The sequence below is a fragment of the Myxine glutinosa genome, chromosome 1 (assembly GCF_964187855.1).
Source record: "Myxine glutinosa chromosome 1, kmMyxGlut1.1, whole genome shotgun sequence".
In the NCBI taxonomy this organism is placed as follows: Eukaryota; Metazoa; Chordata; class Myxini; order Myxiniformes; family Myxinidae; genus Myxine; species Myxine glutinosa.
In genome coordinates this window covers 272,114,293-272,136,168 of record NC_136261.1, presented here as the reverse complement: position 1 = coordinate 272,136,168, position 21,876 = coordinate 272,114,293, and positions in this window count along the sequence as shown.

Sequence of the window (21,876 nt, the reverse complement as noted above, 5' to 3'; positions counted from 1 at the left end):
CACATTGATGACGTTCACTTCATGAAACCAAAACGTCGAAACGAGTCAGACTGTGTATTCTCCACTGCCGTGCGTGATGCAGCTGTCGAAGATGCAATGACGAAGACAAATGAAAAAAACATCGAACAACTGTTTGAGAGTGCCTCTGTTCTCCGCAGTGCCATTGCTTGTCAGAACAAGCACCCATGGCAATTTGAAGGAGAAATGAACACTGATGATGCTGAAAAGCATGTACCCAAAGTACTCTATGCTTTCCTCCGCTGGCTACTGGAAGGACCAGCCACGAGCATTGAGCCAGAGACTATGCGCTCAGCCACTATTCATCGAGATGTTATAACCATCAGTCAGAACATCATGTACGGCTACAAGTCAAAACGCCAAGTCACGTACAAGCCCAAAGAGCCAGATGCACCATTCCGCCATCGCTTAGAATGGCCACAGCAGCTTGCCGTTGCCATTGTAGTCCATCAGTCCACCAGAAACAAGAAGCTTCTGGATTTCCTGCATGGGTTCGGTCTGTCTGTTGATTATAGTCGGATCTTGCGGTTGGAGACACAGCTGGCCAACTCAGTCATAGAGTCTACGACAGAACAGGGTGTATACTTTCCAAGAACCATGCGCATAGGGACGTTTGTCTTCTTTGCAGTGGACAACAGTGACTTCAATGAAGACACACCTGATGGGAAGCGGACACTCCATGCTACAGCCTGGGCACTCTACCAACGACGGGAACATGCACCCTCCACAGATGAACATAGAACACTGACACTACATGACCGAAAGGCCAGACACCGCTCACTCAAGGTTCTGACTGCTCCAGACTTTGTTCCTTGCCAAGCACCAAACAAACAATCTGCCACAGGTACCACGTATAGCTTCAAGACACGGTCAAACCCAGATGTCACCAAGCCGTACTCTGCGACGGACACAGTGTGGCTACTTTCACGCACAATCATGCGAACAGCTGAAGCTGAGGACGTACAAGACGACATCATCCCACCAGATGACCAGCTGCAAGCTGCAGAACCCCAGCATGCTGACCCTGTTGGGTCACTCGTCCACGATCCAAAACAACCACCTGGCAGTAGGATCAAGCATCACGATATCCCAACTTGGACAGCCTACAACTCACTGCTCTCCTCTTCGAAGCCTCTGACAGAGGTCAACGCCCTGCCATTGGTAGCAGCACCAGCCCATGAATGGCAAACACTGATAACAGTCTTGAAACAGACACAGCAAATCAACTGCATGGTCATGGGTCCCGATAGGAAGACAGTGATCACCTTAGACATGGCCCTGTATGAGCGAGCCAAACAGCTGGAGATGACCAGAGATGACTGCAAAGGCAAGTGGGTACTGCGACTAGGGGAGATGCACACTGTGATGGCTGCACTGAGGGCTGCTGGGAATGCCATAGAGGACAGTGGTCTTGACGAGGCTTGGTCTGAGGCTGATATCTATGGCCCAACAACGACCAGACAAATACTGGAAGCCAAGCACATGAAGAGGGCTTTGGAGGCCCACATCACCACTGTCCAAGCCCTCTTCGACCTCTATGTGGACGAATTCTTCCAAGAGCATCCCCATCTGAGGGGCCCATGTACCCAGTCAGCACAACAGGTTGCCCAGAGCTGTTGTGACACGGGAGAGGCGCCAAGGTGGCAAGCCGCCCACTGCTTACCACGTTCAAGACAGCACCCCGATTGGGAAACTGACAGCAAAACAGTTCCTGTCGCACACCAACACCAAAGATGAGCTAACTGTCTATCTGGCAAAGAAAGCTCTGTGTCACTTTGAGGGGACTACCAAGGTCTTCATCGTCACTTCAAGGCAGGATGTCTTCTCCAACTGCATGGATGTACAGCATCTCCGTAGCTCCCAGGAGGAGGCTGATACGAGGATCTTTCTTCACAGTCTAGATGCCGTCCGAAGAGGTGCAACACAGCTGTACATTCAGTCACCTGATACTGATGTATTCATCCTAGCACTCCACCGGTACCATGAACTATGCAAAGACACATACTTCATCACGGGTGTGGGGAACAAGAAGAGGCAAATCTCACTGGAACCAATAGTACATGAACTTGGTGTCAGGAAGGCTGCAGCCCTACCAGGATTCCATGCATTCACGGGAGCAGACCAGACTGGTCGGTTTGCCGGCAAGGGAAAGCTCACATGTTGGCAAGCCCTCAATAGGTGCTCTGTTGAGGTGGTATCTGCGTTTCATGACCTTGGGGCCTCTGAGGAGCTGAGAGCTGACACAGAAAGTGACATTGAGGCATTTGTATGCCAGCTGTATGAGCCTCGTACTACAGTTGTGGATGTGGGCAAGCTGAGGTGGAGACTGTTTACCAAGAAACAGCTAGAGGCACAGAAGCTGCCACCAACACGGGGAGCTTTACATGAAGCCATTGCTCGTGCACATTTCCAGGCCATGGTGTGGCATCAGGCTGATGTACCGGACCCCCAGCTTCCACAACCAACAGAACATGGATGGAGAGCAGAAGGAGATCAGCTGGTGCCCATCACAACCAAGGACCCTCCAGCCCCAGCTGCCATCACACATCTAATCAAATGTAACTGCAAGAAGACCCAATGCATGTCTCACTGCTCATGCAGGTCTCAGCATCTCAACTGTTCTGAGATGTGTATGTGTGGGGCAGATGAAGAGGTGTGTGGTAACACGGGTCAGGAGCGCCCCATGGGAATCGATAACACTGATGATGAGGAGGATGGAGATCCTTCAATGTAACAATGAACACTGCCAACTAAAAATATTGCACAAAGACATTATAAGTGTACATTTGAACACTAAAGTCCAGCCTTTATGTGATTTAGAAGTGAAAATGATGGAAAAAAATATATATATGTGTTGGCATAAGTGCGTGAAAATCCAAGATGGCTGCCATAAGAACCCTTTTGATCATATGTAGGTGTATAAATGTGTGTTTATTGGATTAAGTATCCGCAAATATGTACATTTGGACACCAAAATTAACACTCTAGGTCATTTAGAAGCCAAGATAATGACAATTTCGGTTTTCAACAAACGCCATTTTGATAATCCAAAATGGCCGCTATAAAGAACTTGAAAAAAATGGAGACATATTTTTTCTACAACTTCTATCATCCCTAAAGACAACCCAACCAGTGTCCACAAATTAACATTTGAATTCAACGGGAAAACATTGGCCCCCCCACTATTAGCAGAAAAAGGAGGTACATGTGCAGTCATTGGTACAGATTGCTGTACGTACATACCTGATGATTCAGAAGAAATTTATAACATAGCCGATACAATCAGACAAGAGGGAGCAAGATACCACGATTATATAAAAGGGGGTGCCTTTGCATGGTTGGGAAACACATTTGGAGGGGTGGTAGCTAAGATACTCCAATATTTGTTTGTTGGTTTAGTAGTTATATTGGCAATTGTTTTAGTGGTGGCTTGCTTGAAAGCCTTAGTGACGGTGTGTTTGAATAAGGTAACCAACAACACGATGATAACGCATGAAGTGACAAATGAGGAAAGAAATGTGGAACCAGAAAAGGAAGACTTTTATGGCGACATAAATACTGAGATTAAAAGATTAAATCAAGTGATGTTGCAAATGAATACAGTAGAATTAAGATAATGGCATAACGACAATGTTATGAGTTGTGTCAATTACAATATCAGTGAACTCATATCACCACGAGTGACACACTGTTAGGAAAAAAAAAAAAAAAAGGGAAAAGAAAAAGTGGAGAGGAATTATGGTAATAATACATTATGCTTAATTTGTTGGTTTGGGAAAATTGTTGTTGGGAATTAGATATTCCCGTTTGTGATTGTAATCATATACAATTTATTTTCTTAGAGTAGTGCTAAAATACCTGGATGAGTTAATTTTTGAACTATATTAACCTGAAAGCAATTGTGGATGCTATTCTTAGTTTAGTAGTAAAATACATACCTGATTGAAAATTATTTGTGTGACGCATATAAATGAATATAACTTTTTGTGTTAAGGAAAAACAACAAATTGTTGAATGTGAAACTGTCGGAAGATATACATGATTATGCTGATTTCATGGTAAGATGTACCCTATCTGATTCAGTGTGTGTGGAAAGCAGATTCAGATGTGACTGAGCATAAGGATAAGACGAGATCACATTTGAAGGGGGTGCTAACGGAATTGGGAAGAAGTTCGAGAAAGAAAATTTGTGGCTAAAAAAAAAATGAAGTTAAACGTGGCATACACCCTCTTTCTCAAAGAATGATGAAGACATTCTCCCGTGTAACTTGGAGATGGATGCTTACCTTCACCAAGGAAATTTATGTGACCATTTGCCTGGATCACACTGCAACATATGAAAGAAAGGCGATCACTTACTCTTGTTCGAAGGCTTGGAACATTCATCACATCAGAAGTTGCAGGACAACGACACCTTACCTGCAACCTCTGTGAAATGCGGGGACATATGTTATTACTTCACCAACTTCCGGGGAGCCAGCATGGAGCTGCAAACCAATGGCTGTGCCTTGTCACAACAGCTGTGCACGATTCTGCGGGCCACTCCTGGTATGGACCATGGATGACCTGAACACCATGGTCCCAACATCATTGTGGATGCATCCGGCATCCCTGTTCCACATCTTGCTGGCCAATCAACGTCACACCAATACTTGCTGCCCACTCACAATGAGGGAGGAGGCAAGTCGACTACAACTGGGTGAAGGCCTTGTTCAGGAATTACTATGGTTTACAGCAAAAAGTGGCAAGAATGCTACATGGAGAGCAGGGTCAGTCTATGACTCCGCAATGTTACCACAACAGCGAAATCCTACACGAAGTAGTGCAGGTGCTATGAAGACATTAGGAGAAAATGTTTCATACCTGGATTCAAACACAAGTGATCAGCCCTTCCTTTCAAACAAAGTCAACATTTGTGTGGAGGCAAACGTTTTTGCCAGATGGTGCAGATGCTTTACAAAACTTGAAAATGAAGTGAAATTGTTGTATCTTGGTGATGGTGAAGTGTTGTTTTGAAAAGATATTTGTGATGCAAATGCAATAGATTGAACAATATGGAAGGAGTCAATGACCAACGAAATGTTTTGTGATTCTTGCAGGATGACGGTGTATGCCTAAGGGAATTTGATTACCAAAGTTATGGTTTGAATACTTGTATTGATATTTACTTGTAGATATTGATTATTTACTTATACTTGTAATGATGTTTACTTGCAGTGATTGATTATTTACTTATACTTGTATTGATGTTTACTTGCAGTGATTGATTGTTTACTTATATTGATGTTTAGATTAATGGTTAATATAAACAAAAACAAAAAGATGAGGGAATTGTGGAAATGTAACTCATTGATTGGGACTGGTAACTCATTGATTGGGACTGGTAACGAAGCAGATAGACGATTTCGTAAATGAATGTCAGGAATGTGCACGAACATGGTAATCTCTTGTCCACCTGGTCACAGCCCCAGGCTGAAGCACCCCCCTATTGTTTGGTAAATGGAACTCGCAGCAGGAGGGGAGCGAGCTGGTGCCAGTGAGGCGACCGAGTAACGTTTGCGGAGAACGGATTAGGATTAGCGGAGGAAGGATTAATACTGCGGTGCCCATAAAAGAGTGAACATCTCCTTGACTCAGGAGCACTTGCCACGATAACCCCTGCCCGACGGAACGAACGAGCACGCAACGGGAAACAGAAAACAGGAGAGCACTGGTGAACGAAGAAGAACCAACGACTTGAATTACTAAATTCGTTATAGTAGTGTAGTTCTTTATTGCATTGAAACAAGTGAATTATTATCTAATAAAGCGTTGCTTTGTAAAAGCCCTGTTTAGTTATTTTGTATCCTCCTGAGTCAAATAACTATTCCCGAACAGCGCCATCTACCGGATGCGGAAGTTTGCATAAAACAATTGCGAAAAAGTTGAATAGGAGCTTGTTTCACCCGTCGTTCTTGGATTCATAATCTAATGAAACCTGTCATTAGTAATTAAAGTAAGTTAAGACCAACCTCGTTATCTTCAACGAAAATCGTCATCAAGCACCAGAACCAATGAGATTCGAGCATTTGAAAAAATATTATTACGCGTTTCGGACGGTGAAAACGGCATCAAATATTCTAAAATTGACGAATAATTATTTTTTAGAAATCTCGCGGCCGTACGGGATAGTTTTTCACGGCCAGAAATATGGTATAAGCAGTTTACATATTTAGTTTAGAAATACGGATAGTTTTTCACGGCCGGAAATATCCGAAGTTGAGACGGAATTCTTCACCGAATTAATCACTGCGACGCCGGGAACTGCGACGGGAATCACTGCGACGGGAATCACTGCGACGTCTGCGACGCCGGGAACGAGGTTGGTGTAAAACAACCGAATCACGCGTAATCATATGCTGCTCAAAATAGTTCTCATCATATGCTCAAATTTCCTAAGCTAAATCGTCATTGCTTTGGGCACTGTGAAACGTATCAAGTCACTCGCTTACTGCACAGCGAAAAAGTACGAGCACTTGAACAACGTATTTTTCGACTCGATTCTGCAAAACGCCATGTCACTCGGTCAAAGCCAAAACGAGGAACAATGTTTTGCCTCCATTCTTCATCGCCACACCGACCTATCAGATGTGGCATGAAGGACGACGTTTATGCTTAACCACGACATAAACATGATTCGACAACAGTCCGTGGTAACTTGAGAGAGGTTTTTACGTTGCACCAAGTAAAGCCATCGGATGTGACACCATTGTCTTCTTTTTGGGAATATGCTGCAGTAGATGTCCCTGGTGATGGGTCATGTTTTTTTGAGGACTGTCTGCTGTTCTCTTTTGCCAAGTCTTACCACGTACGGTACCTACTACACCTACCTACTACCAACTACCTACCTACCTACTACCAACTACCTAACCTACTGATGCCATGGTGATGGGTAAAATAGTGGCAAGAGGTTTTGGCTTCGCCGGCTCATTGCGGCTTTGCAGTCGGTACTAGTAGCCGGCAAAGCCGGTGTTGTCAATAAACGAGTACGTATTATGTTGAAAACCTGATTATGCCTTGGCTCGAGAATCCGAAGCGCCGTGGGCGCAGCCATCTTGCGTGGGCAGAAGTATGCATAACAAATTTAAAACGTTCATTATGAGTTTCTTTCACCCGTCGTCGTTTGATTCACAATCTTATGCACCTCCGATGTATAAATAAAATAATTTAAGACCAACATCGGCCCGCACGGGCCTGGTTATCTTCAACAAAACGCGTCACCAAACACCGGACCCAATGAGAGTCGAGCATTTGCAAAAATATTTCTAAAATGAACGCTCAATGATGGGCGCCATCTACCGGATGCGGAAGTTTGCATAAAACAATTGCGAAAAAGTTGAACAGGAGCTTGTTTCACCCGTCGTTCTTTGATTCATAAATCTAATGAAACCTGTCATTAGTAATTAAAATAAGTTAAGACCAACCTCGTTATCTTCAACGAAAATCGTCATCAAGCACCAGAACCAATGAGATTCGAGCATTTGAAAAAATATTATTACGCGTTTCGGAGGGTGAAAATGGCGTCAAATATTCTAAAATTGACGAAGAATTATTTTTTAGAAATCTCGCAGCCGTACGGGATAGTTTTTCACGGCCAGAAATATGGTATAAGCGGTTTACATATTTAGTTTCGAAATACGGATAGTTTTTCACGGCCGGAAATATCAGAAGTCGAGACGGAATTCTTCACCGAATTAATCACTGCGACGCCGGGAACTGCGACGGGAATCACTGCGACGCCGGGAACGAGGTTGGTGCAAAACAACCGAATCACGCGTAAGCATATGCTGCTCGAATTAGTTCTCATCATATGCTCAAATTTCCTAAGCTAAATCGTCATTGCTTTGGGCACTGTGAAACGTATCAAGTCACTCGCTTACTGCACAGCGAAAAAGTACGAGCACTTGAACAACGTGTTTTTCGACTCGATTCTGCAAAACGCCCGCCATGTCACTCGGTCAAAGCCAAAACGAGGAACAATGTTTCGCCTCCATTCTTCATCGCCACACCGACCTATCAGATGTGGCATGAAGGACGACGTTTATGCTTAACCACGACATAAATGTACCCAAGTCTTGGGTACCCAAGCTAATTTGTGATAACTCTTCTCTTTTACCAAGTCTTACCAGGTACGGTACCTACTACACCTACCTACTACCAACTACCTAACCTACTGATGCCATGGTGATGGGTAAAATAGTGGCAAGAGGTATGCAGGTATTGGGGAGGACTGTCTGCTCTTCTCTTTTACCAAGTCTTACCAGGTACGGTACCTACTACACCTACCTACTTCCAACTACTTAACCTACTGATACCATAGTGATGGGTAAAATAGTGGCAAGAGGCTTTGGCTTCGCCGGCTCATTGCGGCTTTGCAGTCGGTATTAGTAGCCGGCGAAGCCGGTGTTGTCAATAAACGAGTACGTATTATGTTGAAAACCTGATTATGCCTTGGCACGAGAATCCGAAGCGCCGTGGGCGCAGCCATCTTGCGTGGGCGGAAGTATGCATAACAAATTTAAAACGTTCATTAGGAGTTTCTTTCACCCGTCGTCGTTTGATTCACAATCTTATGCACCTCCTATGTATTAATAAAATAATTTAAGACCAACATCGGCCCGCACGGGCCTGGATATCTTCAACAAAACGCGTCACCAAACACCGGACCCAATGAGAGTCGAGCATTTGCAAAAATATTTCTAAAATGAAATCACTCACTGGATGGAGTGCTGGAGACAGCCATCGACCGGATGCGGAAGTTTGCATAAAACAATTGCGAAAAAGCTCAATAGGAGTTTGTTTCACCCGTCGTTCTTTGATTCATAATCTAATGAAACCTCTCATTAGTAATTAAAATACGTTAAGACCAACCTCGTTATCTTCAACGAAAATCGTCATCAAAGACCAGAACCAATGAGATTCGAGCATTTGAAAAAATATTTTTTTACAAGCTTATTACGCGTTTCGGACGGTGAAAACGGCGTCAAATATTCTCACTTTGACGAAAAATTATTTTTTAGAAATCTCGTCGCCGTCGGAGAACCGAATCAGCCAATCAGCACCCTCCATACAGGACATCTTACCAGCGCCCTCGACACGTCTGCGACGCCGGGAACGAGGTTGGTGCAAAACAACCGAATCACGCGTAAGCATATACTGCTCGAAATAGTTCTCATCATATGCTCAAATTTCCTAAGCTAAATCGTCATTGCTTTGGGCACTGTTTGTTACGGAGAAAGAACAAGAACCGAAATGAAAGGAAAAATGGTACAACCTCCACCAGTGCTATCATCACTGAAACATGATTCGACAACAGTCCGTGGTAACTTGAGAGAGGTTTTTACGTTGCACCAAGTAAAGCCATCGGATGTGACACCATTGTCTTCTTTTTGGGAATATGCTGCAGTAGATGTCCCTGGTGATGGGTCATGTTTTTTTGAGGACTGTCTGCTCTTCTCTTTTACCAAGTCTTACCAGGTACAGTACCTACTACACCTACCTACTACCAACAACCTAACCTACTGATGCCATAGTGATGGGTAAAAATAGTGGCAAGAGGCTTTGGCTTCGCCGCCTCATTGCGGCTTTGCAGTCGGTACTAGTAGCCAGCGAAGCCGGTGTTGTCAATAAACGCGTACGTATTATGTTGAAAACCTGATTTTGCTGGATCCCTTGGCTTGAGAATTCCGAAGCTTTGACGCACCAAATCGCTCAATGGAGGCCGCCATCTTGCGGATGCAGAAGTATGCATAACAAATTGAAAAACGTTCAATAGGAGTTTGTTTCACCCGTCTTTGTTTGATTCACAACCTTATGCACCTCTAATTTGTAATTAAAATACTTTAAGACCAACCTCGTTATCTTCAACGAAAATCGTAACCAAACACCGGAACCAATGAGATTCGAGCATTTGAAAAAATATTTCTAAAACCAAATCACTCAATGGAGGCCGCCATCGTCCGGATGCGGAAGTTTGCATAAAAAAAATTGAGAAAAAGTTCAATAGGAGTTTGTTTCACCCGTCTTTGTTTGATTCACCATCTGATGCACCTCTAATGTGTAATCAAAATACTTTAAGACCAACCTCGTTATCTTCAACGAAAATCGTCACCAAACAACGGAACCAATGAGATTCGAGTATTTCAAAAATTATTTCAAAAAAGCTTATTACGCGTTTCGGAGGGTGGAAACGGCGTCAAATATTCTAAAATTGACGAAGAATTGTTTTTTAGAAATCTCGTGGCCGTAGGGGATAGTTTTTCAAGGCCGGAAATATCCGAAGATGAGACGGAATTCACCGAATTAATCAAGAAGTAGATTTTATCAATTTTAATCTCATCCAGAATGCAAATGGTGTTATTTTAGGTCTGAATTTGCGAAATTTTGTGAGCTGACCAATCAGCGATCAGCTTAGGTCAGCCAATCAGCGCCATCAACACGGTTTGATTAACGACAGTCACACATTGCCGTTGAAACGGCGCTATCGTCTGATCTGTCGGCACTGATCTTATTGCAAGCTAACTTCTTCTGGTGGAGGAAGCGGCAGTGTCCGGAGAGAACCAGTCCTGACAGCGACTGAAGTTAGAAGACTACACACATACTGTGAAAACGTATGTTAAGCCCAGTTAAAAAATTTTAAAATAAGCCCTAAGCTAGCACATCGTATAGTTACTTCCTTAAGCTTCATGTGACATTTATTCTATGTAGGTATTGGGGAGGACTGTCTGCTCTTCTCTTTTACCAAGTCTTACCAGGTACGGTACCTGCTACACCTATCTACTACCAACTACCTAACCTACTGATGCCATAGTGATGGGTAAAATAGTGGCAAGAGGCTTTGGCTTCGCCGGCTCATTGCGGCTTTGCAGTCGGGTACTAGTAGCCGGCGAAGCCGGTGTTGTGAATGAACCCATACGTATTATGTTGAAAAGCCAGATTTTGCTGGATCCCTTGTGAATTTCGAAGCTTTGACGCACCAAATCGCTCCATGGAGGCCGCCATCTTGCGGATGCGAAAGTATGCATAACAAATTGAAAAAAGTTCAATAGGAGTTTGTTTCACCTGTCTTTTTTTGATTCACAATCTTTTGTTGAAAAGCCAGATTTTGCAGAATCCTTTGAGAATTTCGAAGCTTTGACGCAGCAAATCGCTCCATGGAGGCCGCCATCTTGCGGATGCGAAAGTATGCATAAACAATGCGAAAAAGTTCAATCGGAGTTTGTTTCACCCGTCTTTTTTTGATTCACAATCTTATGTTGAAAAGCCAGATTTTGCAGGATCCTTTGAGAATTTCGAATCTTTGACGCACCAAATCGATCCATGCAGGCCGCCATCTTGCGAATGCGGAAGTGTGCATAAACAATTGCGAAAAAGTTCAATAGGAGTTTGTTTCACCGTCTTTTTTTGATTCATAATCTTATGTTGAAGAGCCAGATTTTGCAGGATCCTTTGAGAATTTCGAAGCTTTGATGCACCAAATCGCTCCATGGAGGCCGCCATCTTGCGGATGCGGAAGTATGCATAAAAAATTGCGAAAAAGTTCAATAGGAGTTTGTTTCACCCGTCTTTTTTTGATTCACAATCTTATGCACCTCTAATTTGTAATTAAAATACTTTAAGACCAACCTCGTTTCCCGGGCCCGCACGGGCCCTGGTTATCTTCAACGAAAATCGTCACCAAACACCGGAACCAATGAGATTCGAGCATTTGAAAAAATATTTTTAAAAAGCTTATTACCGCGTTTCTGAGGCTGAAACGGCATCAAATATTCTAAAATTGACGAAGAATTATTTTTTAGAAATCTCGCGGCCGTCGGAGATAGTTTTTCACACCCGGAAATATCCGAAGTTGAGACGGAATTCACCGAATTAATCAAGAAGGAAATTTTATAAATTTTAATCTCATCCAGAATGCAAATGGTGTCATTTTGAACTAGGTACGGTACCTACTACAAATAACTACTACCAACTGCCTAACCTACTGATGCCATAGTGATGGGTAAAATAGTGGCAAGAGGCTTTGGCTTCGCCGGCTCATTGCGGCTTTGCAGTCGGGTACTAGTAGCCGGCGAAGCCGGTGTTGTCAATAAACGAGTACGTATTATGTTGAAAACCTGATTATGCCTTGGCTCGAGAATCCGAAGCGCCGTGGGCGCAGCCATCTTGCGTGGGCGGAAGTATGCATAACAAATTTAAAACGTTCATTAGGAGTTTCTTTCACCCGTCGTCGTTTGATTCACAATCTTATGCACCTCCGATGTATTAATAAAATAATTTAAGACTGACATCGGCCCGCACAGGCCTGGTCATCTTCAACAAAACGCGTCACCAAACACCGGACCCAATGAGAGTCAAGCATTTGCAAAAATATTTCTAAAATGAAAGCGCTCGATGATGGGCGCCGTCGACCGGATGCGGAAGTTTGCATAAAACAATTGCGAAAAAGTTCAATCGGAGTTTGTTTCACCCGTCTTTCTTTGATTCATAATCTAATGAAACCACTAATTAGTAATTAAAATACGTTAAGACCAACCTCGTTATCTTCAACGAAAATCGTCATCAAACACCAGAACCAATTATTATGACGCGTTTCGGACGGTGAAAACGGCGTCAAATATTCTAAAATTGACGAAGAATTATTTTTTAGAAATCTCGCGGCCGTACGGGATAGTTTTTCATGGCCAGAAATATGGTATAAGCGGTTTACATATTTAGTTTAGAAATACCATATCCGTAGTTTAGAAAAACTACGGATAGTTTTTCACGGCCGGAAATATCCGAAGTTGAGATGGAATTCACCGAATTAATCACTGCAAGCTAACGTCTTCTGGTGGACGAAGCTGCCGTGCCCGGACAGTCAGAGAACCAGCCCTGGCGCCTGACAGCGACTGAAGTTAGAAGACTACACACTTACTGTGAAAACGTATGTTAAGCCCAGTTAAAAATAGGCTTTAAGCTAGCACATCGTATCGTTACTTCCTTAAGCTTCTTGTGACATTTATTGTATTGTATGCAGGTATTGCCATTGGGGAGGACTGTCTGCCCTTCTCTTTAACCAAGTCTTACCAGGTACGGTACCTACTACACCTACCTACTACCAACTACCTAACCTACTGATGCCATGGTGATGGGTAAAATAGTGGCAAGAGGTATGCAGGTATTGAGGAGGACTGTCTGCTGTTCTCTTTTACCAAGTCTTACCAGGTACGGTACCTACTACACATACCTACTACCAACTACCTACCTACCTACTACCAACTACCTACCTACCCACTACCAACTACCTAACCTACTGATGCCATGGTGATGGGTAAAATAGTGGCAAGAGGTTTTGGCTTCGCCGGCTAATTGCGACTTTGCAGTCGGTACTAGTAGCCGGCGAAGCCGGTGTTGTCAATAAATGAGTACGTATTATGTTGAAAACCTGATTATGCCTTGGCTCGAGAATACGAAGCGCAGTGGGCACAGCCATCTCGCGTGGGCGGAAGTATGCATAACAAATTTAAAACGTTCATTAGGAGTTTCTTTCACCCGTCGTCGTTTGATTCACAATCTTATGCACCTCAGATGTATTAATAAAATAATTTAAGACCAACATCGGCCCGCACGGGCCTGGTTATCTTCAACAAAACGCGTCACCAAACACCGGACCCAATGAGAGTCGAGCATTTGCAAAAATATGTCTAAAATGAAAGCGCTCACTGGATGGAGTGCTGGAGACAGCCATCGACCGGATACGGAAGTTTGCATAAAACAATTGCAAAAAAGTTCAATAGGAGCTTGTTTCACCCATCGTTCTTTGATTCCTAATCTAATGAAACCTCTCATTAGTAATTGAAGTACGTTAAGACCAACCTCGTTATCTTCAACGAAAATCGTCATCAAACACCAGAACCAATTATTATTACGCGTTTCGGACGGTGAAAACGGCGTCAAATATTCTAAAATTGACGAAGAATTATTTTTTAGAAATCTCGCGGCCGTACGGGATAGTTTTTCACGGCCAGAAATATGGTATAAGCGGTTTACATATTTAGTTTAGAAATACGGATAGTTTTTCACGGCCGGAAATATCCGAAGTTGAGATGGAATTCACCGAATTAATCACTGCAAGCTAACGTCTTCTGGTGGACGAAGCTGCCGTGCCCAGAGAGTCAGAGAACCAGCCCTGGCGCCTGACAGCGACTGAAGTTAGAAGACTACACACTTACTGTGAAAACGTATGTTAAGCCCAGTTAAAAATAGGCCTTAAGCGAGCACATCGTATAGTTACTTCCTTAAGCTTCTTGTGACATTTATTGTATTGTATGCAGGTATTGCCATCGGGGAGGACTGTCTGCTCTTCTCTTTTACCAAGTCTTACCAGGTACGGTACCTACTTCACCTACCTACTACCAACTACCTACCTACCTACCTACTACCAACTACCTAACCTACTGATGCCATGGTGATGGGTAAAACAGTGGCAAGAGGTATGCAGGTATTGGGGAGGACTGTCTGCCGTTCTCTTTTAACAGTTTATTAGTTTTCTTAGTTAGTAACAGTAACAGTAACAGTTTTAGTAACATTAGCAACAATTTAGTAACATTAATTACAGTAACATTAACATTTAGTAACAAATTTAGTAACATTAGTAACATTAGTAACAATTAGTAACAGTAACAGTATTAGTGTCTGCTGTACAGGTATTAGTTTAGAAATATGGATAGTTTTTCACGGCCGGAAATATCCGAAGTTGAGACGGAATTCTTCACCGAATTAATCACTGCGACGCCGGGAACTGCGACGGGAATCTCTGCGACGCCGGGAACGAGGTTGGTGCAAAACAACCGAATCACGCGTAAGCATATGCTGCTCGAATTAGTTCTCATCATATGCTCAAATTTCCTAAGCTAAATCGTCATTGCTTTGGTCTTACCAGGTACGGTACCTACTACACCTACCTACTACCAACTACCTACCTACCTACTACCAACTACCTACCTACCAACTACCTAACCTACTGATGCCATGGTGATGGGTAAAATAGTGGCAAGAGGTTTTGGCTTCGCCGGCTCATTGCGGCTTTGCAGTCGGGACGAGTAGCCGGCGAAGCCGGTGTTGTCAATAAACCAGTACGTATTATGTTGAAAACCTGATTATGCCTTGGCTCGAGAATCCGAAGGAGTTTCTTTCACCCGTCGTCGTTTGATTCACAATCTTATGCACCTCCGATGTATTAATAAAATAATTTAAGACCAACATCGGCCCGCACGGGCCTGGTTATCTTCAACAAAATGCGTCACCAAACACCGGACCCAATGAGAGTCGAGCATTTGCAAAAATATTTCTAAAATGAAAGCGCTCAATGATGGGCGCCATCTACCGGATGCGGAAGTTTGCATCAAACAATTGCGAAAAAGTTCAATCGGAGTTTGTTTCACCCGTCGTTCTTTGATTCATAATCTAATGAAAACTCTTATTTGTAATTAAAATACGTTAAGACCAACCTCGTTATCTTCAACGAAAATCGTCATCCAACACCAGAACCAATGAGGTTCGAGCATTTGAAAAAATATTATTACGCGTTTCGGACGGTGACAACGGCGTCAAATATTCTAAAATTGACGAAGAATTCTTTTTTAGAAATCTCGCGGCCGTATGGGATAGTTTTTCACGGCCAGAAATACGGTATAAGGGGTTTACATATTTAGTTTAGAAATACGGATAGTTTTTCATGGCCGGAAATATCCGAAGTTGAGACGGAATTCTTCACCGAATTAATCACTGCGACGCCGGGAACTGCGACGGGAATCTCTGCGACGCCGGGAACGAGGTTGGTGCAAAACAACCGAATCACGCGTAAGCATATGCTGCTCGAATTAGTTCTCATCATATGCTCAAATTTCCGAAGCTAAATCGTCATTGCTTTGGGCACTGTGAAACGTATCAAGTCACTCGCTTACTGCACAGCGAAAAAGTACGAGCACTTGAACAACGTGTTTTTCGACTCAATTCTGTAAAACGCCCGCCATGTCACTCGGTCAAAGCCAAAACGAGGAACAATGTTTCGCCTCCATTCTTCATCGCCACACCGACCTATCAGATGTGGCATGAAGGACGACGTTTATGCTTAACCACGACATAAATGTACCCAAGCTAATTCGTGAGAAAGTGTCATGTGACTCCTGCTCATTCACCAGGTTACAATCTACACTGTTTCAATTACCAGTTTAAGTCTACACTTTAACTGTACACTGCTAAATTTCTCTAAAGCGTGTAAAGACCTTTGAGTGCTCGCACCAGCATATATGTGTTGTTGAGGATGTTCAAGAGTACTTACAGGTCGCTATCAGCGTCTATCACCTTCTTTTCGCGATAAAAAACAATGTTCTCACGAAACGTAATTGGAAAGTAAACCACTCTGGGCCATTTTCGAAATTTTTCTCTTCTTTAGTGGTAGACCTGAAAAGCCGAATTAGGCTTCAATCCCATGCTCCCATGCTCAGTAGGTTTGTGTGATTTATGATGTTGTCCTGCACCTACCGGTCTAAGCGGTTTACATAAAGAAAGAAAGCTCGGTTTGATTAACGAGTCACACATTGCCGTTGAAACGGCGCTATCGTCTGATCTGTCGGCACTGATCTTACTGCAAGCTAACTTCTTCTGGTGGAGGAAGCCGCAGTGCCCGGAGAGAACCAGTCCTGACAACGCCTGAAGTTAGAAGACTGCACACATACTATGAAAACGTATGTTAAGCCCAGTTAAAATTTCTTAAAATAGGCCCTAAACTAGCACATCGTATAGTTACTTCCTTCAGCTTCTTGTGACATTTATTGTATTTTAGGTATTGGGGAGGACTGTCTGCTCTTCTCTTTTACCAAGTCTTACCAGGTACGGTACCAACTACACCTACCTACTACCAACTACCTAACCTACTGATGGGTAAAATAGTGGCAAGAGGCTTTGGCTTCGCCGGCTCATTGCGGCTTTGCAGTCGGTACTAGTAGCCGGCGAAGCCGGTGTTGTCAATAAACGAGTACGTATTATGTTGAAAACCTGATTATGCCTTGGCTCGAGAATCCGAAGCGCCGTGGGCGCAGCCATCTTGCGTGGGCGGAAGTATGCATAACAAATTTAAAACGTTCATTAGGAGTTTCTTTCACCCGTCGTCGTTTGATTCACAATCTTATGCACCTCCGATGTATTAATAAAATAATTTAAGACCAACATCGGCCCGCACGGGCCTGGTTATCTTCAACAAAACGCGTCACCAAACACCGGACCCAATGAGAGTCGAGCATTTGCAAAAATATTTCTAAAATGAAAGCGCTCAATGATGGGCGCCATCGACCGGATGTGGAAGTTTGCATAAAACAATTGCGAAAAAGTTCAATTGGAGTTTATTTCACCCGTCGTTCTGTGATTCCTAATCTAATGAAACTTCTCATTAGTAATTAAAATACGTTAAGACCAACCTCGTTATCTTCAACGAAAATCGTCATCAAGCACCAGAACCAATGAGATTCGAGCATTTGAAAAAATATTATTACGCGTTTCGGACGGTGAAAACGGCATCAAATATTCTAAAATTGATGAAGAATTATTTTTTAGAAATCTCGCGGCCGTACGGGATAGTTTTTCATGGCCAGAAATATGGTATAAGCGGTTTACATATTTAGTTTAGAAATACGGATAGTTTTTCACAGCCGGAAATATCCGAAGTTGAGATGGAATTCACCTAATTAATCACTGCAAGCTAACGTCTTCTGGTGGACGAAACTGCCGTGCCCGGAGAGTCAGAGAACCAGCCCTTGCGCCTGACAGCGACTGAAGTTAGAAGACTACACACTTACTGTGAAAACGTATGTTAAGCCCAGTTAAAAATAGGCCTTAAGCTAGCACATCGTATAGTTACTTCCTTAAGCTTCTTGTGACATTTATTGTATTGTATGCAGGTATTGCCATTGGGGAGGACTGTCTGCTCTTCTCTTTTACCAAGTCTTACCAGGTACGGTACCTACTACACCTACCTACTACCAACTACCTACCTCCCTACTACCAACTACCTAACCTACTGATGCCATGGTGATGGGTAAAATAGTGGCAAGAGGTATGCAGGTATTGGGGAGGACTGTCTGCTCTTCTCTTTTACCAAGTCTTACCAGGTACGGTACCTACTACACCTACCTACTACCAACTACCTACCTACCTACTACCAACTACCTAACCTACTGATGCCATGGTGATGGGTAAAATAGTGGCAAGAGGTATGCAGGTATTGGGGAGGACTGTCTTCTCCTCTTTTACCAAGTCTTACCATGTACGGTACCTACTACACCTACCTACTACCAACTACCTACCTACCTACTACCAACTACCTAACCTACTGATGCCATGGTGATGGGTAAAATAGTGGCAAGAGGTTTTGGCTTCGCCGGCTCATTGCGGCTTTGCAGTCGGTACTAGTATTTTTATACTCACAGGCATGATTTCAATGGTATGACAAGATGGAATGCATCGAATCAACATGGATGTGCTCAACTGGATATGACATCACTTCCTGTTTCCTGCTCTCAAAATTAATACAATTAAGATGATGTTAATGGGGTTAGAAAAGATTGCAAGTAGGAATGGTGGATGACATGAGATATGATTGCAGCACCTGATTGAAGCCATGGAGGGAAGAGTCGGATTGAACAGGTTTTTCCACAAATCAGAGAAACTAGGATCAAAATAGTTAAGGTTTGCTGTCAGCCTGGATTTTAGGAACATCACCAGGTGGGTGTTACTGGAAGAAAGTTTGCATGCTGGAGTTGCTGGTTAGAGATGAAATGCTGACTAACAAAGATCAGGAAACGCATGTCCGAGAAAAGATTGAGGATGTGTTCAATATCGTTTTTTTTTACAAATAAAATGGCTGCCAGTCTACCAGTCGGCCATGTTTGATCAGATCACAAAGTAAAGTAAGGTGCACGTGTATGCCATCATGTAATGTTCATGTGCCAAGTTTGAGCAAAATCGGACCATGCATATCAAAGAAATTGTTAACATTTTAGTTGAATTTCTTGTTAATTGTTAAAAACAATTTCTTGGACATGACACATTTAAGTTAAATAAAGAACACATTTAAGTAACAAAATGGCCGCCAGTCACCCATCTTGGATCTGATCTTCAAAAAACATGATGTGCATATATGGAAGACATCATTCATTATATCTGTGTGCCAAGTTAGAACAACATTGGCAAACGCATGTCCGAGAAATGGTTGAGGACGTTTTTAACATTGGTTTTTTTTCAACTAAAATTGCTGCCAGTCGTCTGTCTTTGATTGCATCACGAAACAAAATGATGTGCTTATGTATACTATCATGTATCGTCTTGGTGCCAAGTATGAATAAAATCGGTCCATACATCTCCGAGATATGGTTCCGGACGCACATATGGACGGACGGACGGACAGAGACGCCACCGACCTGTCTGCAATGTGAGAACAACTGGCCTTGTGCTTCGCCCTCATTGCGAAAGATATCAATAATGTTGAGAGATGTTAATGCAACAGGTTACATGAAAGTAAGATGTGATGCGGGGAAAGCAGTGCCCAAAGGGGAAAGCAGTGCTCCACTTGCTCTTTCCATTACCAACACATTCATTCCATGGTGCCATCATTTAACATTCATGACCTTGTGTGAGCATGCACCGTTGGTGGAAATGCTCCATTAGTGTAATTGCTGTGCAAGAGTGGTTCTAATTTCACTTCTGTACAGCAATTACGTGCTTGGACATCCAGAGACCATGTCTTTCCCAGAGACCTGCTAGCATTGTAATGAAATTAAATGTATAAACTGTGTGGGCAATTGCAATTCAGTTCACAAGGTTAATTATTTCAGATTTCTTGACTGTGAGATTTATGCTATTTGATAAATATGATTCATCATTCATTTAGGCCTGGTGCTTAGCGGTTAGGGTGCTGGCTTGGGATCCTTGGATCCTGGGTTCGAATCCAGGTCGATCGCTGAATTAACGCCAGGGGGGTTGACTCAGCCTGTTATGCTTCCGAGGTCGGAAAATTGAGTACCAGTTCCCTGTGTGTCGCAAGAGGTGACTAACAGGGTTGGCGGCAGGAAGGAGCATCCAGTCATAAAACATTGCTTCGAAAGGGGACTACGGTGACCGAAAAAAGGACCAACCCCTGCTCTGCGGGGGAAAATGGCCTCTAAAGGTGGTTTCATCATTCATTTAAATGACTAATTTACTTAATTGCACCACACTAATCTCGTTATTTATGAATTTAATCTAACTTAACATAGATAAGTAACACACATTTCACCTTCACCCAACAGTAGATTGTTGACTTGAGTTGAGTAACTTGGATTGAAATGCAACTTGTCACTTTTTTTTGATTTGCGACTTTAACTTGACTTGGGGAAAAAAAATGACTCGGTTACATCTCTGCTCATCAGCAACAGCCCTGCAAGTTTTTGTGGAAATAATTTAATAAATGGAATTGCACACACCACCGCATGGAATCCTCAAGAAGAAGAAGCCACACCTCACTCATTCAGAGCCGGGAGTGTGTGGTCGAAGCATGCAATGATCGTTACATTTGAATTCAAATTTAGAAAATCAAGAACCTGTTATAATTAGGGGACTAAAAAGAACAGACACACCACAAGGACAATCAGGCGAATTACAAATAACTGGGATAATCTATCTACAGACTTGGCATTTAATATGGAATATTTTTTTTTTCTTGACTTGGGTTTACTTTCTTTACTCAGTATATCAATCTGGTGAGTTTCTTTTACACTTTGGTGATTTATTTGTTAAAAGAACCATGTCACTGATTGTCTGTCGCAGCAAGAAGTCAACAACAGGATTATATCACAGGTGGCGTGGCAAAATGTACGGACAGGTGCATTTGATGATTGGCTTCACAGTCCGGTATACAAGGGTTGTTACATTCTGTATTAGTGGAAAACAACTGCTGCACATCTCCAAAAGTTATTGCCGCTTCCTCTGGAGATGGTCCGTCAACTCGACAAAGCTGTTTGTCATGGAGTGGTGACTTTACGAAATTACGGCATGAAACAGCGTGCTATTGCTCGGCAGTATGGCATCACTCAAGGTCAGGTGTCAAAGATCCTGAAACGAAATGCTCAGAGTGGTGTCCCTACTCCAATACCGAGGCCAGGACGTCCGCGCAGAACCACAAGGAGGGATAATCGCCAGCTGCACCGGTTAGTCCGCAATGGCCGTACCAAGTCAGCTAATCGGCTTAGGGCTGAGTGGCAGCAACTGACAAATGTGCCTGTATCCAGAAGGCTAGTCAACCAACGATTGGTTCAAGCAGGCTGTCGTGCCAGGCGTCCCCTGAGAAAGCCACGCCTGACCAGACAACACCGCCAGCACCGATTGCAGTGGGCCAGAGAGCACCGTCAATGGCAGCCAGGACACTGGAATCGCGTGATCTTCAGTGACGAGTCTAGATTTCTGGTCTATCGTCAAGATGGCCACGTCCGAGTGCGCAGACAAGTGCATGAAGCCCACAACAAAGATTGTATAGTGCCAAGAGTCCAAGCTGGACGTGGTGGGGTGACCGTTTGGGCTGCTTTTCATGCAAGGGGCAAAACTGACCTGGTTGTTCTGAATGGAAACCTGAACCAGTTCAAGTACAGGGCCATTCTGGAAGAAACATTGCTTCCATTTGCTCGTGCAGCCTTTCGAGGAAACTTTGTCTTCCAAGATGACAATGCACGGCCTCATCATGCTCGCATGATCCAACACTTTCTTGCTGACCGTGGTGTAGAGCATATGGAGTGGCCTGCCATGTCCCCGGAT